The 6,000-nt window shown below is 35.7% G+C and overlaps 1 protein-coding gene across 2 annotated transcripts in view; it reads left to right on the forward strand.

The window, feature by feature from the left end:
* Positions 1 to 5,691, forward strand: part of LOC124616061 (WD repeat-containing protein 89) — a 263,783-nt gene extending 258,092 nt beyond the window's left edge. For both annotated transcript variants that reach the window (XM_047144296.1, XM_047144295.1), the window contains exon 12: positions 5,446 to 5,691. The gene's annotated coding sequence lies outside the window, so the exon portion shown is untranslated. The remainder of the gene's footprint in view (positions 1 to 5,445) is intronic.
* The last annotated feature ends 309 nt before the right edge of the window (positions 5,692 to 6,000 follow it).

Here is a 6,000-nt window from a genome sequence, read left to right on the forward strand (position 1 = left end):
TGGTGCAGGATTTTGTGCACAAACTGACCTCTCGATTATGTCCCATAAATGTTCAGTAGGATTCATGTTGGGTAGTATGGGTGGCCAAATCATCCACTCAAATTCTCCAGAATATTCTTCAAACCAATTGTGAACAATTACGGCTCGGTAACATGATGCATTGTTGTGGGAACATGAAGTCTGTGAATGACTGCAAAATGGTCTCTGTGTAGCCAAACATAATCATTTCCAGTCAGTTATCAGTTCAATTGGACCAGAGAACCCAGTCAATTACATGTAAACACTGCTCACACTATTACGGAGCGACGACCAGCTTGCTCATTGCCTTGTTGACAACTTGGGTCCATGGCTTTGTGGGGTCTGAAACACTTGAATCCTACCATCAGCTGTTACCAACTGAAAACTGGACTCATCTTACACAGTTTCCAGGCATGTAAGGTCCAACCATTAGGGTCACAAGCCCAGGAGAAGCACTGTAGGCGATGTCATGCTGTTAACAAAGACACTCACATTTGTCACCCGTTTGTCATAGGCCATTAACGCCAAATTAAGCAGACCTGTCCTAATAGATACATTCCTCATACATCCCACATTGATTCCTGTGGTTATTTCAGGTAGTGTTACTTGTCTGTTAGCACTGACAACTCTACGCAAATGCAACTGCTCTTGGTCGTTAAGTAAAGCTGTCGGGCACTGCGTTGTCCATAATGAGGGATTGCCAGAAATTTGGTATTCTTGGCAAACTCAACAGTATGGACTTGGAATATCGAATTCCTTAACAGTTTTCTAAATGGAATGTCCCATGCATCCAACTCCTACTACCATTCTGTGTTCAGAGTCTGTTAATTGCTGTTGTGCGGTCATAATCATGTTGTAAACCTTTTCTAATGAATCACCTGCGTACAAATGACTGCTCCAACAATGCACCGCCATTTTATACCATGTGTATGCAATACTACCGCCATCTGTATATGTGCGTATCATTATTCCATAACTTTTGTCACCTCAGTGTATGTTATTCTGTATATTTTATCTGCAATATAAGCTGGTAATGCTCTTGGACTTATGAGATGCCATTCTACTCCTGTAACCACATCTGGATTGCTTATGTTGTTGTTTTGTATTTGTGTGTCAACTAATGGTGAAAATGTTTATTTATAATGAACCTCGGGGCTCTTTCTGTTGGAACATCTTGTTAGTAGCTTTATTACTATTTAAAATTTATAATTCTTGTGGCGCATTACTATAACAAATGCAAATTCTCTCTTATTTTAGCTAAATAATGTTCAAAACAGATAACTAGCCACACCCAGCAAACAAAAATGTAATATAATCCACTGATCCACCTGAGGATGAAGATGTAAACCCTTGAAATGTGTCATGGGAGAAAATAAAAGAGTCTGACACTGATAATTGTTTTACTCTGCCTTTTTTTAAAAGGTCAGATATCACAAATATAATGTATTCAGGCATTCATCATCAGTTTCAAGTGCCATGAGCTTGCCTGAGATAGGCCATAAATTATTGTAATCAACAACGGGTTACAAGCTTTTGTACTCATGCAAATTTCTTTTTGAGGTAAAAGGGCAGAATTTTTTGTGCTGTAGTAGTGCATGGATAATTGCTGATGTCTTCTTGCACATTATAGCTACAGGAGTGGACAAATGTATGGAAACACAGCAAGAAATGCATGCTTTAACATAAATGCAGATGCTAGTCAAGTCTGCAGGCTACACTGATGTTGTTTTGACACAGACAGCACCTGTGCAGTGCTCTCAGTACATTGCAAGTTTAAGTGCATTATGTCAGAACTCAGTGCATTTGCATGTGGGCAAATTGTTGATGGGTTTTTCTGTAACCAAGGTGGACAAAAGAGTCTGGTGTTTCAAGAGGCGCTGTATTGGGCCCATATGTTGCAAAGGTTGTTTCGACTACGCTGTGGAAGGTTTGCTGGGAAGCCATGGCACATCCTCCATATAGTCCCGATCTCTCCCCATGTGATTTCTGTATTTTTGAAGAGACATTTGCGGCTGAGAATTTGCTTCAGTCAAACAGCTGCACGCCTGGATTCAATCGTGGTTCTGTAGGCAACCGCAGAATATTTTTTCATGAAGACCCTGACTGTCTTGTCCGTAGTAGGAAAAAAATGTATTAACAATTATGGTGATTACTTTTGAAATAACAAACAATTTACTTACTTTTTTCTATCTGTGTCATTTTATTTGACTGCCCTTTATAATATTCCAGTTTAATTTTTTGTTGTGGAGGGAGCAGGATATGTAAGACTAAGTGACTTTGAAGAAGAAGTTAACACATTATTCACCGTGGACACTGAGAGCCAGCTCTGTAGTTACACATTTTTGAGTGGAGATTTTTTTACTGTTCTGTCTCACATTCATATGGGAGGTTTATTGCTATCTCAATTACTTCTGTCATAAAGAGTTATACAATATTGGAACCTGAACGTGGCTATAGACTTGTACCCAGCAAAAGATCAGTTCATACTCTGTTTTACTATTGTCCTTATATAGCAGTGTTATGACTTTACAAAAACATCCAAGTTTGATTGCTAGGAAGGATGCATCTAATAAAAATTTCTGGACAACTGCCTGCTCACATCCATGTCTAATTCAGTTGGTTCTTCATCTTTATTATTGAGTGCAAAAAGCTTTAGACAGATGCTCAAAGTGTTAGAGCACAAAGAGTAACTGTGCCGAGTTATATTTGTTTTGTTGCTTCATTTCAAAGAAAGTCAGTGGGCAAGGCGTGTTGAAAAATAGGTCCTAAATTTTGTGATTTCTGGCTTTTTTGTTTGTTAGTTTCTGACACTAAGTGTAAGGTTTAAATTAATTCAAACTTTTTTTGCTTGAAGTAGATCATTTGCCATTTGAACCCAAGAGATGCAAATCTGTTACCCAAGAGAATAGCCAGTCACATAGTTATTTGCATTGCTTTGCATCTTAATGTTGTAAAATCAGATGTGGTTAGAACATTATTCATGTTTGCTGTGAGTGGTTCTAAGTCTCAGAAGATAGCAGTGTCATTAGTAGAGTTAGTGAAAGGAGATCCCTGACAGCTGGCAACCATGTGGCTAGAACTGTGACGCGCAATGGGCTAGGTAATGTAGTTTTTAATTTATTTGTGTGAAACATGTAATTACATGCATAGCAGTTGGTAGTACAATAGATAGTACAATAGATATGACAGTATGCAATTTAAATTTATTTTATAATAAATACTAAATTATTTTACGTAATAATACATTAGATTTTAGTTTCTGTGGTCGGCTATAGTAGCACTGCTCAGTGAACCATGATTTTAGATGTTTCTTGAATTTTTCACCAGTTAACAGCCTCATTTCCTTTGGTAGTGCGCAAAAATATTTTGCTCCTTTAGTGTATGGACTGTTTGCAGGTTTTTCAGTCTCCTGTTTACCATATGATAATTTCATACTTTTCTAGTGTTATGTTCATGAATCTCTGCATTACCACATGTATATATCTCATCATCTATAGCTAGTACTGTTGTTTCAAACATATACATAGAATAGTCAGTCATAATTTTAAAATCTGTAAACAATCCCTTGAGAGGTTCTAGCATCTTTTTTGCCTAATATTCTCGAAGCTCTTTTCTGCATTTTAAATGCTCAGTGTACATGAGTTTTGGAAGTTACACTCCATAACACAAGACCATATGCGCGAAAGGGATGCATTAAACTGAAATAAATAATCCTCATTGTTTGCGTGTTGACATGTGGGGCTATTCTTCTTGAAACATAAATGTTAGTCTGTCACACATATTGCCAATTTGTTGTCCATAATAGCTTGCTATCTACTCATTCACCTAAGAATTTACACTCACTGCAGATTTTCATAATATATTACTATCTTGATAATTAACACAATTTTGCAAATCATCAATATTGAAGTAAATTATATATAAATTTTTTAAGTTGGCTTTTAGATTGTCATTTTTAAACTTTGACATATCTATAAAATGTTTTACCTCTCTGCCAAGAATTAACATTTCATTTCCGCAATAAAGGCCTGAAGTGTCATCTGCATACATTGTAATGTAAGTATCATTTTTAAATGTATTTGGAGTCATTGAATAGCATATAAAAAGGAAGGGAGCAATTATTGATCCCTGAGGCATGCCGAATTTGATATTTCTGACCTCTGTTTTGTGACATTTTAATGTTTCCCTATTATTGTATGTGGTTTAGGTACACTGTCTTTCGATTTTTTTTTTCTTTTTGTTTTTAGTAGGATGGAATAAGGTGTAAAAGTTTTCCGCTAATGCCATCTCTGGCCAAATTTGACAGGAGCACTTAAAGATCAACCTTATCAAAAGCCTTTGATAGATCTAGGAAAACTCCAGCTACTCACCTGCCTTAATTTTGTTGAGAACTTTCAGCATAAATTGTAGTGTGCTGCTGTCATGTTGCTGTGACCACAACTAAAACCATGCTGAAAATCTCCCAGGAATTTGTGCATATTTTAATGTTCCAATATGTATTTCAGAATTATTTTTTCAATTAACTTACTAAAAACAGAAACTAAAGTGAGCAGTCACTAATTTTCTACTAGTTGTTTTCAGTTTTTTATTTCTAGAAAGATTTAACAGTGGCTAATTTTAATGTTTCAGGGAAGACTCCTTTTGAGACACTATCTATTAAAGTCATAAAAGGATATGCTAGATTATGTTGGGCATTGTTTAGATGAAAATAGAGAAACTTCATCCCAGTCAGCAGATTTTTTGCTTTTACTTTCTCTGATGAGCTGCAAAATATCCTTGAAAAGAACTTCAGGGGCTTGATCAGGTTCAGAGTTTACCTCAGGATGATTTGCAACATCTGTGGTACAAAAGTCAGATTCTACAATATCTATGAAGTATGTGACAATATTGTTATTAGATATCTGTATGTTTATGTTATTTTTTGGTTTTGTTTCATTGTCTCTTATTTCATTTACTATGGATCAGCAGGTCTTTGAGTTTTGAATTTGTAAGTTAATCTTTTTCATCCTTTAATCTTTTGATTTGCTTGCAAAACTGGTATTTATACTGTATGCATGTATCCGTCTACCACGTGAAAACAGTAGTCGTGTATAGAGGTGCAGCATCATTGAGGCTTTGTCACAGAGACATATACAAATTTGCGATATGTTGTTTGTTGTGGCAGATGTGCAAAGCAGCCACACCAGGTCTCCACAGTTATCAGGGATATCCTTTTGCTAGCTCTACTATGTAATTATGATGTGTGTAATACCTCTGTAAAGATGATGTGTAGATGAATGCCCCTTTTTATTATATGTAGTAAAATTTACGAAAGAGGCCATTGCAATACTGCTAGTGGAACTTTATTGTGAGCTGTGGAATTTTAGATGTATGTTTCTGCCTGTAAGAAGTTTCTTTTTCAAATGATAATGTTTTATCTTTTTTCAGCATTTTAAAATGAAACACAAGAGCAAGTCAAAGCCATATCAACGTGAGTAGAATGCCTGAACGAAAAGCAGTTTAATATATTTTTTAAAAAAATACTGTTTTTATTTGTTTAATCCTAGCTGTCAAATCCTGACAAAAACAGCTCTGCTTGACAGTTTCTAATTTTATGCAAGATGTAAAGATTATGTAATTGAATTATAAATATGTATTTATTGACTAAAATACAACGTCTGTGTCATCAGTAAATTAAATCTCTTTTTATTTGGTACTTACACAAGGTGTTCCAAAAACTGCAAACATAGGGATTAGTTACTTACACTAAAACAAGAAAAATGTGTCTAGTAAATATGGCTCAAAAATTTGTGGACTAAGGCCTATGAGCACTTGTTCATCTTTGATACTGTGAACATCTCTTTTACTGCAAGGACTTTGCTTTCCATATTTTGGGAGGAGATAGTAGGAACCAAACCAATATAAAAAAAAAGGCCAGTCAACATTGAGTCTAAAATGCATACTTTAAGAGCCAGTGAGCACTTGTTCATCTTTTCAAGTGTG

This window comes from Schistocerca americana, chromosome 5 (genome assembly GCF_021461395.2).
Source record: "Schistocerca americana isolate TAMUIC-IGC-003095 chromosome 5, iqSchAmer2.1, whole genome shotgun sequence".
Taxonomy (NCBI): domain Eukaryota; kingdom Metazoa; phylum Arthropoda; class Insecta; order Orthoptera; family Acrididae; genus Schistocerca; species Schistocerca americana.